The sequence below is a fragment of the Triticum aestivum genome, chromosome 6A, assembly GCF_018294505.1.
Source record: "Triticum aestivum cultivar Chinese Spring chromosome 6A, IWGSC CS RefSeq v2.1, whole genome shotgun sequence".
Classification (NCBI taxonomy): Eukaryota; Viridiplantae; Streptophyta; class Magnoliopsida; order Poales; family Poaceae; genus Triticum; species Triticum aestivum.
The window spans coordinates 360,574,330-360,592,576 of NC_057809.1; positions in this window are offsets into that span (position 1 = coordinate 360,574,330).

Consider the following 18,247-nt stretch of genomic DNA (forward strand, 5'->3'; position numbering starts at 1 on the left):
ATCGACTACGTCGTCGACGACACTTCTTCTTTTCAGCAGAGCTTCCACACAAGCAAACCCCCCTTGGGCATTTCGATATCGCCCATTTCTTTCCCTCTCATGCTTGCATTAGAACTGCTACTGCTTTCTGTATGATCCTACTCTGATGCATAGCCTGTTTTTGTTACCTGCTTTCGTACCTTACCTGCTTATTCTGAACTGCTTAGTATAGGTTGGTTAGAGATCCATCAGTGACCCCCACCTTGTCCCAATTGCCCCACTTTATGTTTGATGACTCGGTCAATGTGATCGACGTCCAGGCCCCGACACCGCACATCACCCCCACTAGTTATACGACTCTGCAGAGTTACCATCGAGTGCCGAGGGTGGAACCTCATACATCACTCCTGATGAGATCTGTGTAGTGTAGCTATTTGGTCGTGGTCACCGAGGGTGATTTCCTCCTTAACCACTTCTGATACAGCTCTGTCGTGCAACCCCTCAATTGTGAACCTCGAGGGTGGACCCTCTTACGTTCACCTTGATGATTACATCGAGTGGAATTCACCGGGGGTGATTCCTCGGGTTTTCCTCTTCATGTTTGGACACACGGATACTTGTACTTTACAGCTGTTACTTGGAAAGGCTGGTCGACCTTGAGGGGTACCCACGACTGATGTGGAGACGGGTTGACCTGGGGGGTAGCCGAGAGTTGAACACGAGGCGTGGCCGGGCATTCTTAGCCCTTGCCGCAAGTACTCGAGTCGGCGATGGGGTCACATCTTTCGTGAGTCTCTGCTCGTGACTGCACTACCAACACACTAACGGATTGGATATTTGATCCGAGGGGCCTCTGGCCTGATAGCACTAACCATCACGTGGGCATTGTATGGGCGTTCTGCGTCGTATACATCAGTCGGAGCTTATTAGACGTCAGCGACTGAGCGGCGTGCGCCGGGTTGGACTGGTAAGCTCCTGCCTTTTTAGGAGGTAGCTAGGTCTGCTCACCAACCGCCCACGCAACATGCAGGAGTTCCCGGGGCGATGGCCCAAGACCCCTGGGGACATAGGTTTAGTCCGGCATGCTGACCTCTCTATTAAGCCTAGGTCGGGTTGAGGCGTATTGTTTGGACGAGGCCGGGCATGACCCAGTAAAGTGTGTCCGGCCGGAGTTAATCGAGTGTGGTGGGTAAGTTGGTGCACCCCTGCAGGGAATAAAACATCTATCGATAGCCTGTCCTACGGTAATGGACACTTGGAGTTGTATCCCGATCGATACAACTAGAAGTGGATACTTGAGATGAGACATGGATACAAGAAGTGGATAGTATGGCTCTGGGATTGCTTTCTCGCGGGGAGTCGAGAAAGGATCTCTGTCCGAGGTTGATAACACTACTATTACTTTACATTATGTTGATCTGTACTCTTCTATATGCTTGAAGATGCTAGTCTTCCATAGGCTAGGCTTTCCCCTTCTCTTCTGGCATTCTGCAGTTTAGTCCACAGATACAGCCCATTTCCTTTGACACAGATGCATACTTAGTTTAAATCTAATGTAAGTCTTGTGAGTACTTTGGATGAGTGCTCACGATTGCTTTGCTACCTCTTTTTCTCCCATACCCGATTGTTGCGACCAGATGACGAATCCCAGGAGCCAAACGACACCACTGATGACTACTACTACCCCGAGGGTGCCTACTACTACGTGATGGCCGCTGACGACCTAGAGTAGTTAGGAGGCTCCCAGGTAGGAGGCCTTGCCTTTTCAATCGTTGTTGCTTTTGTGCTAGCCTTCTTAAGGCAGACTTGCTTAACTTAAGTCTGTACTCATATATTATTGCTTCCGCTGACTCTTGTGTATTCGAGCTTATGTATTCGAGCCCTCGAGGCCCCTGGCTTGTAATATAAAGGTTGTATTATTTTAATTTGTGTCTAGAGTTGTGTTGTGATATCTTCCCGTGAGTCCTTGATCTTGATCGTACACATTTGTGTGTATGATTAGTGTATGATTGAATCGAGGGTGTCACATGCAAGGAGCCTGTACCCCTATTTAGGGTGTGAGGGTATGTGGCCGAGGTCGATTGGTGTTGCCCGTGTGCACTTCGACGAGCTAGTGATGCATTTACCGCCACAGGCTACATCCTTGGACGCCCGCACCTCGGCTACGAAAGCCGTGTTCTGCTCCTCCGTCCGGAGTGAGCGTTCTGTGTTACCATTGACTGTAATAACATCGTTAGGTCCTAGCATTTTGAGCTTGAGGCAGGCATAATGCTGGTCTGTGTTGAAGTGAGCAAACGTTGTGCACCCTAAGAGCGTGTGGTATCCACTTCAGAAGGGGACAATGTCGAAGATTAACTCCTCACTCCTGAAGTTCTCGGGTGACCCAAAAACTACCTGTAGGGTGGCCATTCCGGTATAGTGTGCTTCAACACCTGGGATGACACCTTTAAAGGTGGTGGTGCTTGGCTTGATTCAGGACGAGTCGATGCCCATCTTCCTAACCGTGTACTCATAGATCAAATTGAGGCTGCTTCCTCCATCGATAAGGACGCGCATTAGATGGAAACCATCGGTGATTGGGTTCAGGATGAGTGCAACCGATCCGCCCCTGATGTTGGTCGGATGGTCATGTTTGTCCAATGTGACCGGGTAACCCGACCACGGGTTGAACTTTGGGGCGACTGGCTCTATCGCATAAATGTCCCGAAGTACATGCTTCCTCTCCCTTTTAGGGATGTGGGTAACATAGATCATGTTTACTTCTATTACCTCATTAGGAAACTTCTTCTGGTCTCCATTATTGGGTCGTCGAGGTTCATCCTCGTCTTCGCTTCGATTTAGGGTTTTACTTTGACCCCCCATCGCTACCTTGCTAGCCTACTTGAAGACCCAACAATTCCTATCAATATGGGTTGCTCATTTGTCCTGAGTGTCGTGGATTTGACACGGCCGACCCAGGATCCTATCTAGCTGGCAGGGTCCATCATTGTTCCCTTTAAAGGGTTTCCTTTTCTATCCGGACCTAGGTCCAGTGAACCCTACATTGACTACGACGTCCTCTGTGTCTCTCCCACCATTTTTATGCATGCGCATGTTTTTATTGCGTTTAGGCTTTCCATTGGTGCCATGTGTTTCCGAGGTGCCTGCCTTGCCATTATGGGTACTTCGGGCGAGCCAACTATCTTCTCCCGTGCAAAAGCGAGTGATTAGCGAAGTAAGGGTTGCCATGGTCCTCGGCTTGTCTTATCCGAGCTCGCGGGCAAGCCATTCATCTCAAATGTTATTCTTGAATGTCGCGATGGCTTCGGCGTCGGAATACACTATGATCTGGTTCTTTTTAGTAAGGAATATCGATTCCAAAACTTCTGAGCTGATTCGCTTGGAGGTTGTCAACGTTAGGAGGTCGGATGTAAGTGCCTCGGAAATTTGCCCGAAAAGCATCAAGGGCTTCCCAGCTACCAATGGAGAGAGGAGGCGGGTTGTTAAGCCAATGCCTAGCTGGCCCCTTTAGATTGAGAAGCAAGTACTTGATGGCATGAAGGTCATCTCCATTAGCCATGTGTATATGGAAAAGAAAATCTTCAATCCACATTGCTGGGTCTGTAGTGCCATCGTATGATTCTATATCGATGAGCTTAAACCCTTCTGGGAACTGATGTTCCATGACCCTTCCGTTAGCCGTCGTTAGCGGTGATGTTATTGTCGCTGGTGAGGGAGTCCTGGATTAGGGAGTCCTCGGATAGCCGGACTATATACTTTGGCCGGACTATTGGACTATGAAGATACAAGATAGAGGACTTCATCCCGTGTCCGGGTGGGACTCTCCTTTGCGTGGAAGGCAAGCTTGGCAATTCGGATATGTAGATCTCCTCCCTTGTAACCGACTCTGTGTAACCCTAGCCCCCTCCAGTGTCTATATAAACCGGATGGTTTAGTCCGTAGGACGAGAACAATCATAATCATAGGCTAGCTTCTAGGGTTTAGCCTCTACGATATCGTGGTAGATCAACTCTTGTAATACTCATATCACCAAGATCAATCAAGCAGGAAGTAGGGTATTACCTCCATCAAGAGGTCCCGAACCTGGGTAAACATTGTGTCCCCCGCCTCCTGTTACCATCAGCCTTAGACGCACAATTCGGGACCCACTACCCGAGATCCGCGGTTTTGACACCGACATTGGTGCTTTCATTGAGAGTTCCACTATGCCGTCATGATAAAGGCTTCATGGATCCTTCGATCATCGGCAATGATGCGATCCAAGGTGAGGCTTTTCTCCCCAGACAGATCTTCGTATTCGGCGGCTTCGTACCGCGGGCCAACTCGCTTGGCCATCTGGAGCAGATCGAGAGCTGCGCCCCTGGCCATTAGGTCAGGTTTGGAAGCTTGAATATACTGCCGACATCTGCGGAGACTTGATCTTCAACGGATTCGAGCCCATGTCAGGTGCGCCGCACAGTCACGACGAGCATGACTTAGCTCTGCCGTCGGACGGTGTTCGGGAGATCACACCTATGGCTACTCAGGCCCTCAATCCGGAGCAAATCGTGTTGTTCGAGGACGGGTGGATAGACCCCACCACGGAGGCCGCACACTCAGCGGCGATAGAGTCGAACACTGACTTCACCTCCTATGAGACCCGTGTTACCGGACCCTTGGATTCGTCCCCGGCCACAGGCTCCGAACCGCTTGTGTCCGTGCCTATCGAATCTGACTGGGCACCGATTATGGAGTTTACCTCCGCAGATATCTTTCAGCACTCGCCCTTGGGCGACGTGCTAAATTCATTGAGGTCTCTCTCCTTGTCAGGAGACCCTTTGCCGAACTATGTCCGGCTTGAGTGGGAGGCGGACAACGAAATTCATTCCCCACCCACCACCCACTTAATAGCCAGTCGACGACTTAACTGACATGCTTGATTTCGACTCCGAAGACATCGACGGTATGGACGACGATGCAGGAGAAGAACAGGAACCATCCCCCACAGGGCGCTGGACAGCCACCTCATCATATGATATATACATGGTGGACACCCCCAAAGAAAGCAATGGCAATAAGGCAACGGAGGATAATCCCCTCGAGAAGCAATCTAAGCACCGGCGTCATCGACGCCGCTCTAAGCCCCACCATAGCAAAAGCAGTGATACTGGCACAAGAGACAATAACGCTGCAGACAGTGCCGAAGATGAAGATAATCCCCTCCAGCCAGGCTTCGAGCGGGAGGATGGGCATACGAGCCCTAAGGAACAGGTGACGGACAGAGAATCAGGGGATGACAACTACATGCCCCTCTCCGAAGACGAAGCAAGCCTCGGCGACGAAGAATTCATCATGCCTGAGGATCCCGTCGAGCAGGAGCGCTTCAAGCGCTGGCTTATAGCCACAGCAAAAAGCCTGAAGAAAAAGCAGCAGCAGCTTCATACTGATCAAGATATGCTAGCGGATAGATGGACCGAGGTCCTGGCAGCCGAGGAACACGAACCCGAGCGCCCAACCAAAAGTTACCCAAAGCGCAGGTTGCTACCCCAACTCGAGGAGGAAGCATTAAAGCCTACACTATCAGCGTATGATGCGGCTGACCGGCCACCTCATGGCCAAGACAAAGCGGCATATCAGCCCAAAGTCCAGCCCGCACCCCGTCGCCAGTCAAACAAAAACACCAAGGCCCAGGGCTACATGCAGGACCTGCGAGACGTATTGGAAAACAAAGCAGGACATACAAGATCGATCTACGGATCACGGGGGCGTGCCCCAACGCGTGACGACGACCGTCACGCCGAATATACTAAAAGAAAATCCGGCCGGGCCGAATACAGCAGACAAGACTCGTACGAATTCCGTCATGATATAGCCCAGCACAGAGGCGTCGCACACCCCCTATGCTTCACCGACGAAGTAATGGATCACGAATTTCCAGAAGGGCTTAAACCCGTAAACATTGAATCATATGATGGTAAAACAGACCCCGCGGTATGGATTGAATATTTCCTCCTCCACATCCACATGGCTCGTGGTGACGATCTACATGCCATCAAGTACCTCCCAATAGAACTCAAAGGACCGGCTCGGCATTGGCTGAATAGCCTGCCGGCAAACTCCATTGGCAGTTGGGAGAACTTGGAAGACGCATTCCTTGACAACTTCCAGGGCACTTATGTGCGACCACCGGATGCTGATGACTTGAGTCACATAACCCAACAGCCCAGGGAGTCAGCCAGGAAATTCTGGACTCGGTTTCTAACTAAAAAGAACCAAATTGTTGACTGTCCGGATGCCAAGGCCTTAGCGGCATTTAAACATAACATCTGTGATGAGTGGCTTGCCTGACACCTCGGCCAAGAGAAGCCGAAGTCCATGGCAGCCCTCACGACACTCATGACCCGCTTTTGTGCGGGCGAGGACAGTTGGCTGGCTCGCAGCAACAACACATCTAAAAATCCTGGCAATTCAAATGCCAGAGATAGCAACGGCAAGCCACGTCGTAACAGACACAAGCGCCACAACAACGGTGACAACGCCGAAGACACGACAGTCAATGCTGGATCAGTGGCTCTAAATCCGGTCAGCGGAAAATGCCGTTCAAAAGAAGCAATCCGGGCCCGTCCAGTTTGGACCGCATACTCGATCTCTCATGCCAAATTCACGGCACCCCTGATAAACCAGCAAACCACACCAATAGAGAATGCTGGGTGTTCAAATAGGCCGGCAAGTTGAATGCCGAAAACAAGGAAAAGGGGCTGCATAGCGACGACGAGGAGGAGCCCCGGCCGCCGAACACAGGAGGACAGAAGAATTTTCCTCCCCAAGTGAGAACAGTGAACATGATATACACAACCCATATTCCCAAGCGGGAATAGAAGCGTGCACTAAGGGACGTCTATGCGATGGAGCCAGTCGCCCCAAAGTTCACGCCATGGTCTTCTTGTCCGATCACTTTCGATCGCAGGGACCACCCTACCAGTATCCGTCATGGCGGTTCTGCCGCATTGGTCCTTGACCCCATCATCGACCGATTTCACCTCACTCGATCCCTATTGGACGGTGGCACCAGCCTGAACCTGCTCTATCAGGATACAATGCGCAAAATGGGTATCGACCCCTCAAGGATAAAACCCACAAAAACCACCTTTAAAGGTGTCATACCAGGTGTAGAGGCCTGTTGCACGGGCTCAATCACACTGGAAGTGGTCTTTGGATCCCCGGACAACTTCTGAAACGAGGAGTTGACCTTCGATATCGTCCCCTTCCGCAGTGGCTATCACGCACTGCTCGGACGAACCGCATTCGCCAGATTCAATGCGGTACCGCATTATGCATACCTCAAGCTCAAAATGACAGGACCTCGCGGGGTTATAACAGTTAATGGAAACATAGAACGCTCGCTCCATACGGAGGAGCACACTACGGCCCTCACAGCAGAAGTACAAAGCAGCCTTCTGAGGCAAACCACCAATTTGGCGATAAAGCCCTCGGACACCTTCAAGCGAGTCTGGAGTACCCTACAAAAGGATCGCCCAGCATGTTTTGAGCTCACCTAGAAATTCGACCTCCATCCCAGTCCTAGTCAAGCGGCGAAATTTCCGCCGCGCGTCCATAATTACGCACTCAAGATACCATGGGCATAGGCGGAGGCACAGCTATGGCACGGCCCACAATGCGGCTCAAACGCCTCAGGACCAGTATACCTTTACCATCTTCCTTTCAGGACCCTATTCTCTGAAGGCCCTCTTCAATACCCTGATTATCGGACCCATCACGGGAAGGAAACACCAAGGAAGCAAGAAGCTTTGACGTACAAGGGAATCCCCAGGTGGTCTCTGATAACGATCGCTATACCTGTTTTACAAACCCACACGCAGCCTGCCCTTGGATAGGACATGTCAAATAGTCCTATTTTTGCTTATTGCACTACTTGTATACATACGCTTCGACATATCATTTAAATAAACATCATTAGCTTATTATTGCTTTTTTCATGTGGCTCATTTACGACAAAATTGCAACCGTACATTCTGGTATGTCCCGTGCACCAGGGGCTTCAGTGTACCCCATAAGACGGCAAGAAAAAGTCTGAACACTTTCAACAGTGTGGCACCCCGAACTTATAGCATTATATGCATCAGCTCCGAATCATGTCTGGAGTCAATAGTTGAGTTTGCCTGGCTCCCATGTTTTGGTACCTTACGTTCCGCTATATCGACTAAGGTAGCACTAGGAGAACTACTGTGATTGTGTCCCGGTTCTTCCGGACGAACACCTTAGTAGAGAAAGCCGAAAACTGATTGTCATGATGCGGCGAGAGCTGGTCACTGTTCGAGAGATCTCAAATCCTTAAAGATTTTTTCCGCTTCGGGCGAGGAATCGGCCTTGTCCGATTTTGGCGTATATAGCGCCCCAAGTTCGGCCTTCAGAATAATAGGGGCTTCGCCGAAATTTAAAATTGTAGACTTCTATGGCTAAGTGAGAGTGATAAAGCTGTATAGTCTGATTGCCTTGTTCGCTGTGCTAAACACCTCCTTAAAGGACCAATTTTTTTTGGATAAAGAGTGTTTAAGATTTATCCCGAACACCTCAGTACTAGTTACATGGGGGCAGAAGCCGACGACTGGCCAACTCTCGGATTTTATAAACAGCCGCACAGAAGGTAATATTTTAAATTGACAAGCATTATATAGCGCACATGAACTCATTTTCATATTACAGGATCACATGAGTACATTCATTCAAATATTACATCCTTAGCACATTCCTCCGCCACAAGCCGAGCACCCTTTAGGACACTGTCATAATAATTTTCGGGGTGGTGATGCTCCTTGCCCTCGGGTGGCCCCTCCTTCACCAGCTTTTCAGCGTCCATCTTCGCCCAGTGCACTTTCGCACGGGCAAAGGCCCTGCGTGCACCTTCAATGCAGATGGACAGCTTTATAACTTCAAGCCGTGGGCAGGCATTCACAAGCCGCTTTACCAGGCCAAAGTAGTTGCCAGGCAGGGGCTCGCCAGGCCACATCCGGACTATGAGACCCTTCATGGCCAGTTCGGCCGCCTTGTGAAGCTCGACCAGTTGCTTCAGCTGGTCGCTCAAGGGCATCAGATGTTTGGTCCAAGTATATTGAGACCAGAACAACTTTTCCGTCGAGCTCCCTACCTTGGCCTAGTAGAACTCCGCGGCATCCGATATGCCGCTGGGTAGATCTGCGAACGCTCCTGGAGAGCTCCGAATTCAGGTAAGTAAAAGGAAAGTTTCCTTCACATGCTTGCTTTGCATAACGAATGCCTTACCCGCCGCTATCTTCTTGGCCGCCTGAATCTCCTGGAGGGCCTTTTGAGCTTCGGCCTTGGCATTTTGTGTGTTCTCGAGGGCCTTCGCAAGCTCGGACCCCTGCGTCTTAGAGTCACGCTCCAAGGACTCGTATTTTTTGACGAAATCCTGGAGCTCTTGATGAACCTCGCCGACTCATGCCTCTTGATTCTCGCGCTCGATGCACTCCTGGGCCGCTCTGTCTTCGGCCTCGGATAGTGCCTTCTTCAGGGCCGCCACTTTGGTCATAGCCCCTAGCAAAATTCATGATGATCCCATGATCTAGTAACCACTTTTTTTTCTTTATCAATATACAGACGGGGTATCACTTACCTTTGTTCTCTTCGAGCTGCCTCTTGGTAAGGCCGAGCTCTTCCTCGGACTAATCAAGGTCCCGCTTCAGTCCGGAGACCTCCGCGGTATGAGCGGCAGCGACCAGCAGCGAAGCCTCCTTATTCACATAGACATATTCTGATTAAGACTCCTGTGATTATTATTTGATCCTCCATTTGGCCTTTCTTTGCGAACACCAAACAGAGTATCATGGGCTACTGTCTATACTTTGATATTTTCTCATAATTTGATTACTTACCTCAAAGCCTGTTAGGAGGCTGGCACAGGCTTCGGTCAGTCCGCTTTTGGCGGACCGAACCTTCTCGACCACCGCACTCGTGATAGTGCAGTGCTCTTCATCAATGGAAGCGCCGCGAAGCGCTTCCAACAAGTTGTCCGATGCCTCTGGATGGACAAAGGCCATCGGCACAGACGGCTCGCCCCCCGTAGCGAGGGGTCGCCTGACAAAATCCGGAACCAGTAGAGGTTCCGGCGCAGTATCCTGCTGGGGGCCAAACTTGCTGCGGCCCCCGACATTAGAGCCCACGGGAGTCTTGCCCCCCATGCGCCCAGTCGGTGCCCTTTGAGAAAACACCTCGATGTCATCTGTAGGCCGGGGGGAGGTGGCTGTCGGGGGTGAACCGTTGTTCATCACTGACTGGCCCAAAGACTCATCCGAAGAGGATACATCGATATGGGCTTTGGATGGGCTGCATGATCATGTTTAGCATGATAAGAAGTAATAAAACAAAACATACCAGAACTATTATAGTATCGCATACTTACGACTTCGCCATGGGCTTGTCCCTGGGCAACCACTCCTCGTCGTTGTAAGCGGCTATTGTGGAGCAGTTCGGAAGGAGGGTCCTTCCCTTCTTGGACCCTTCGGCCTTCCCACATGGGGAGGCCTTCCTTTTCTTGTCTCCCCCGGCTGGGGGAGAACTTTCATCTTCCTCCTCCTCGTTTTCGTGGGAGGAGTGTGCCTCGGTGTTTTCGACGATGAGTCCGATACAACCTTGCGCCGGAGACCTTTTCTGGTCCCCGCGGTCTTCTTCTTGGCCTTCTTCTCCGGCGCCTCATAGGGCGCCGGAACCAGCATCTCCGTTAAGAGAGCCCTTGCTGGATCTTCGGGCAGTGGGGCCGGACAATCGATCTACTCAGCTGTCGCTACCCAGTCCTGTTAAAATGGCGTGGAGGCTCAGATCCCTCGCATGATTATACTGGGGAAAGGAACATCTTATGAGATATAAAGAGCTTACCGGATTGGCAAGGCGCTTTGCGCTGAGTCCGCGATCCTCGGTAAGGAGAGGAAGTACCTCGGCGGCCTTGAACAACACCCTCCAGACGTCTTGGTGTGTTGTGTCAAAAAGCTCTCGCAGCGTCTGGTGCTTGGCCGGGTCGAACTCCCACATATTGAATGCCTGTCTTTGACACAGAAGGATCCGGCGGAAGAGCATGACCTGGACCACGTTGACAAGCTTGATTTTCTTGCTTATCATATTTTTAACACAGTTCTGGAGTCCAGTCAGCTCCACCGATGAACCCCAGGATAGGCCCTTCTCTTTCCAGGAGGTGAGACGCATGGAGATGCCGGATCGAAATTCAGGGGCCGCCACCTAGTTGGTGTCGCGCGGCTCGGTGATGTAGAACCACCCCGATTGCCACCCCTTCACGGTCTCCACATAGGAGCCTTCGAGCCAGGTGACATTGGGCATTTTGCCCATCATGGTGCCTCTGCACTCCGCTTGCTGGCCGACCACCACCTTCAGTTTCACGTTGAAGGTCTTCAGCCACATGTCGAAGTGGGGCTTGATGCAGAGGAAGGCCTCGCACACGATGATAAACGCCGAGATGTTGAGGATGAAATTGGGGGCTAGATCATGGAAGTCCAGCCCATAATAGAACATGAGCTCGCGGACAAACGGGTGGAGGGGAAATCCCAGCCTGCGGACGAAGTGGGTGAGGAATACAACCCTCTCATGGGGTGCTGGAGTAGGGACGATCTGCCCCGCGTCTGGGAGCCGGTGCGCGATGTCTGCGGCCAGGTATCCGGCTTCTCGGAGCTTCGTAATGTTCTCCTCCGTAACAGAGGAGACCATCCACTTACCTCCCGCTCCGGACATGTTTGGAATGGCTCTGCGGAGTAAATGAGAACTTGGGCGCTGGAGCTCGAGTGCGCGAGAATGGATTGGCAGGGGAAGAAGAAGGCATGGGTGAAAATGAGGAGTCCTTGTCCCTTTATAAAGGCAGTAGAAACTGTGTGCCTCCCTACTTGCCCCATAAAATCGCTTATTCCCCAAGCGCCGCGATTGATGGCGCGGTTGGGTTACCCACATCCGTATTGATGAGAATCCCGTGATAAGGGGAACACGATCTCTGCTTCGACAAGACGTGCCAATAAAATCGCCTCGCAACACGTGAAGTGGCAGGCAGGGAAAAAACGGTTCGTAATGACCGGGCCATGACAGGACATCATGTTATAAAAAGTAGTCACCAGATTGGATTTGTGGAATAATATACTCTCTGCGGTGGTATGTGGAATTTATTTTGCAGAGCCGGACACGATCCTTGTGTTCAAAATCTTCTATGTAGTATTCAGAGAAGGAACCCGCCTTGCAATGTCGAAGACAATCTAAGCATCGGGCTCATCGTCATTGAGCCTGGTTCAGGGGCTACTAAGGGAGTCCTGGATTAGGGGGTCCTCGGACAGCCGGACTATATACTTTGGCCGCACTGTTGGACTATGAAGATACAAGATTGAGGACTTCGTCCCGCGTCCGGGTGGGACTCTCCTTTGCGTGGAAGGCAAGCTTGGCAATTCGGATATGTAGATCTCCTCCCTTTTAACTGACTCTGTGGAACCCTAGCCCCCTCCGGTGTCTATATAAACCGGAGGGTTTAGTCCGTAGGACGAGAACAATCATAATCATAGGCTAGCTTCTAGGGTTTAGCCTCTACGATCTCGTGGTAGATCAACTCTTGTAATACTCATATCATCAAGATCAATCAAGTAGGAAGTAGGGTATTACCTCCATCGAGAGGGCCCGAACCTGGGTAAACATTGTGTCCCCCGCCTCCTGTTACCATCAGCCTTAGACGCACAGTTCGGGACCCCCTACCCGAGATCCGCCGGTTTTGACACCGACAGCTGGGTTCCCCGTTGTTGCCCCTTCGGTGTCTACGCCGATGCCTTGGATGGGATCTGGGGGTGTCGAGCATGTAGACATCATAGGTGGATGTCGCAGTCCACCTGCCAGTGTTTACCAGAGGCCAGGTGTTTTCTGTGGGGCCATCGGCATCTTCATCCATGTCCGAGGCCTCGCCATAGTCCAGCACATCAGTTAAGTCATCGACCGTGGTAACTAGGTGGGTGGTGGGTGGGATGTAAATTTCTCGATTGTCGGCTTTAAGTCCGATTTGGTCGTAAACTGAAGTCTTGTTGTCCGAGATAGACGTGCTCTTGATACGGTCAAGCATCTCATTGAGGTGGGGTAGTTCCTCGGAATTCATAACTTGGCTATAGGTGGGGCTAACTCAAAGTGCGCCAGGCGTATAGCCCGGCGTGTTTTTGGCGTGAAGGGGATCCAAGGGTGATCCTAGATCCTGCGTCGGGGTCGGCTCTAGGCCTGACATAGCTTCAGAGGTGGGGTCTGGATCTACGTCTGGACCGGTGGTTGAGAGAGGACCGTCCAAAGTTGTTACGTCGGGGTTCTCTAGATATGCCAAAGGTCCTAACCCGACGTCCTCGGAGGAGGTCGGTTCCGGAGTCGAGCCTCTGGGGCCGGGCCTGTCCTCAATCCGACCGGGCATCCAGCCTGACAGAACGAGTTCGCTGCGGGAATCTATGGTGTACTCTAGGCCGTCAAAGGTCATCATCTGACCTGGGGCATAGTTTTCGACGGAGGCTAGATGGGCAGTCGAGTCGGCGGAGAAGATCATGCTACCGAATAAAAAATGTTGGTCGGGGGCATAAGCGCTCCCCTAGTCATTGTCGTGGTTGATCTGTAGATGAGCCATCGATCTTTTTGTTGAGCCCAACTCTCAATGAAAGCACCAGTGTTGGTGTAAAAAGCGGCAGACCTCGGGGTAGGGGCTCCCGAGCTGTGGATCCAGGACATATGGTAACAGGAACAAGGGGGCGATGTTTACCCAGGTTCGGGCCCTCTTGATGTAGGTAAAACCGTACTTCCTGTTCTTGTTAATATCAATGGAGAAATATCAAGTACATAGTTGATCTACCTGAAGATCATCAGATTTGTTCTAACTCTAGGGCTAGGTGAATGATATTGCGTAGTGATAACCCACAAGTATATGGGATCATTTGTAGCCTCTTTCGATATGCAAGAGTGTTGAACCCAACGAGGATCTAAAGGTAGAACAAATATTCCCTCAAGTTCTATCGACCACCGATACAACTCTATGCACGATTAACGTTCTCTTTACCTAGAACAAGTATGAAACTAGAAGTACTTTGTAGGTGTTGTAGGATAGGTTTGCAATATAATAAAGAGCACGCAAATAAAAACCAAGGGATGTTTAGATAAAGAAACAATCATGTTATTTTAACGAGTGTGGAAAAGTGGTGGTAGGAGTTGCGGAATTTCCCCTAAGCAATTGACTACGTTACTAGACCGATAACAAGTTTTATGTGGGAGAGGCCACTGCTAGCATGTCATCCCTTACTTGGAATTCTATGCACTTATGATTGGAACTATTAGCAAGTACCTGCAACTACGAACGTTCATTAAGGTAAAACCCAACCATAGCATTAAGATATATTGGCCCCCCTTCAATCCCGTATGCATCAATTCCTATGCTAGGCTGAAGCTGCTATCACCCTTGCCATCTTGATAAGAATAAGGGCCCACCATCCCAATCCGAGGAGCATGGCCCGACTAGGTTGGTACCCCCTAGTTTAGGACACCGTCAATATGATTATCCACTAATCACATAATTACAAATACTAAACTCCCTAGAAAGGAACCTTGTGGTGCATCGAGGTTGGGGCATCAGATGGGATCTGATTGTGAATGCTTGAACAACTTGTGTATGTTGTTAGAGCCCACATGCAGGCATCTGTGCCGTGCGTGCAGGGCTTGGTGAATCACATGTTATCGTCGGTGGGATCTGGACTAAGCAGGGCATGAGGAATTAGCCATGTGATCGGTGGTTGCCTGAAGTGGGTGGCACTACTGTATGCTACTCTTTGACAACGACGTGGTTGTGCATAAGGATTGCAAAGTTGTTTGGTTGTTGAAGGGAGCGATTCGCCACACCATGCCACTCGTATTCTGTCCATTGATGCCACCTCTCCTCTATTGCTTGCTTGATAGAGAGATCCGTTTACTAGGCGTGTCCATTCTGACCGTTTTTCAGCCTAAGGTTTGATGAATAGAAGCGTAAAAGAAACTTTGTAGAAAAGCGAGCGTGGCAAAGTGCATTTCTACTTGTGTAAGAATACAAAATATAATATTATCTTTGATCCATATTAATTCATTGGTTTAGTACAACTTTGTACCAATCGATATTAAGCTTTGATATAAATTTGTACTAAAAGCATTTTTTTTGCCGGGAGTACTAAAAGCATAATTAATATGCATAAATTCATGATATAGCAGCATTGCATGCATAGACTAATGCAGAAGTTTTTTTCTTGAGAGACTAATGCAAAAGTTGTAACACGAGACTTTATTAAAAGAAAAGAAAAACTTATGAAATACATGACTTTTTTAGGCCTTGTACAATATAAGGTCTTTAGGGAAGGTGCTTAAGAAAATAGATCAATATTTTCTTAGCATCGATGCTTATTTGCATAGGGTAGACCCTTAATTAGGCACCATTTAGATAAGCACTGGAGATTAAGAAAAAACTTGATGTATTTTAGTATTAACATCTCCTTAAGAACCATGCATGGTTGATTGCAAGGTTAAGAAAATTTGTTACTAGATTGTACTCTTTTTGTCCCATATTATAAGTATTGTAGTACCAAAAATATCTTATATTATGGGACGGAGTGAGTAGATAATATATTTAGAAACAGAGGATCAGACAATGATTGTATTACAAATTTAGTTGTCATTCCGTAGCGTTTTAGAGCATCTCTAATAGATGGTCTAAATGTAAAAATAAGTAACTTTTGGACCATCTGAGGCAAAAAACGCCGCTCCAACAGATGGTCCATATGCAAAAAAAAATTGGACCGCGGCCTCCTCGTGATGTAAAATGCAACACCTCACGATGCAAAAATACATCACGAGATGTATCTGGTCCAAAACTAGCCGTCGCCCACGAACGCCCAACCGCCACTTCATTTCCGTCCCCGCCCGCGCCCGTCCGCCCGCCCGCGACATAGCCGGCAGGAAATCTGCCGCCGCGACCACCCAAAACCTCGCCGTCGGCGCCGCCACCACCCCACATTGTAACAGCCACGATGCGGCTATATCTCCCACGTGTCGTAGCACGACTTAGAGGCATAACCGCATAGTAGCCATGTCGCAAGAGGGGTAATCTTTACACATCCCATGTACTGAATAAGAAAGAGATAAAGAGTTGGCTTACAATCGCCACTTCACACAAAACATAAATATAGCATTACATCATCCAAAATACAACCAAGGTCCAACTACGGAACCAACATAAATAAAGACAACCCCAAATGCTAGATCACGATCGCCCCGACTGGGCTCCACAACTGATCAACTAGAAACGAAACAAGACTATGATCAAGATCTTCATCGGGCGCCCACTTGAGCTTAGTCGCGTCACCTGCACTGGCATCATCGGCACCTGGATCTGGTTTTGGAAGTAATCTGTGAGTCATGGGGACTCAGCAATCTCACACCCTCGCGATCAAGACTATTTAAGCTTATGGGTAGGAAAAGGTAGTGAGGAGGAGCTGCAGCAAAGCACTAGCATATAAGGTGGCTAACTTACGCAATGAGAGCGAGAAGAGAAACAAAGCACGGTCGAGAAGCTTTAATGATCAAGAAGTGATCCTAAAACTACTTACGTTCAAGCATAACACAAGAACCGTGTTCACTTTCTGGACTCTGCCGAGAAGAGACCATCACGGCTACACATGCGGTTGATGCATTTTAATTAAGTTAAGTGTCAAGTTCTCTACAACCGGATATTAACAAATTCCCATCTTCCCATAACCGCGGGCATGGCTTTCGAAAGTTCAAACCCTGCAGTGGTGTCCCAACTTAGCCCATCACAAGCTCTCACGGTCAACGAAGGATATTCCATCTCCCAGGAAGACCCGATCAGGCTCGGAATCCCGGTTACAAGACATTTCGACAATGGTAAAACAAGACCAGCAAAGCCGCCCGAATGTGCCGACAAATCCCGATAGGAGCTGCACATATATCGTTCTCAGGGCACATCAGATTGTCCAAGATTCCGGTAGGCCAGCCCAGAGTTGCCCCTGGTGGCCACCGGCTGCTGACAAGTTGGACCAACACTCAGAGGAGCACTAGCCCGGGGGTTTAAAATAAAGATGACCCTTGAGTCTGCAGAACCCAAGGGAAAAAGGCTTAGGTGGCAAATGGTAAAACCAAGGTTGGGCCTTGCTGGAGGAGTTTTATTCAAAGCGAACTGTCAAGGGGTTCCCATTATAACCCGACCGCGTAAGGAACGCAAAATCAAGGAACATAACAACGGTATGACGGAAACTAGGGCGGCAAGAGTGGAACAAAACACCAGGCATAAGGCCGAGCCTTCCACCCTTTACCAAGTATATAGGTGCATTAAAGTAAACAAGATATAATAATGATATCCCAACAATATCCATGTTCCAACATGGAACAAAACTCCATCTTCACCTGCAACTAACAACGCTATAAGAGGGGCTGAGCAAAGCGGTAACATAGCCAAACAACGGTTTGCTAGGAAAGGTGGGTTAGAGGCTTGTCATGGCAATATGAGAGGCATGATATAGCAAGTGGTAGGTATCACGGCATAGCAATAGAGCGAACAACTAAGCAAGCAAAGATAGAAGTGATTTCGAGGGTATGGTCATCTTGCCTGCAAAGTTTTCCGAGTTGATGAAAGCTTGATCCTTGTCGTGGAATTGTCGGCGGATGTCCTAGAGCAAGGACTTAGTCGTAGGGCCATCTCACTAGGAATCTTAAAGGGGTTAATCGGGACAAAGGACACGAGAGGGTTTTATACTAGTTCGGCCCCTTACGATGAAGGTAAAAGCCTATGTCTAGTTGGGATTGGTATTGCTGGGGTTTCGATCACCAAGAGGCTCAACTCGCCGGCTTGGTTCTCAACTTGTTGTTTCTTGCCCTAAGCCGCCGCCGGGTCGTCCCCTTATATACATGGGTGGGCGCCTGGTAGGCTACAGAGTCCCGGCCGGCTCATAATCGTGTCCGGCTCGGTGACTGCCTTTACATGCCTTTCTTTACAAGTCTTTCCTTACATACGACGGTTCACAATATCAGGCCTTAAACCGCCTTCAGGCCTTTGGACCTTCTATAAGACTTAATAAACTATAATCTTGAATGTTTACTGGGCTTCTTGTGTAACCCGCCATTGGGGCTGACCCGGCCCTTCCTGGGCGGGTCATACTGATAGTAATATCCCCAACATTAGGCCCCAGGTTGACTTTGAACTTCGTTCTTGGTCAATCTT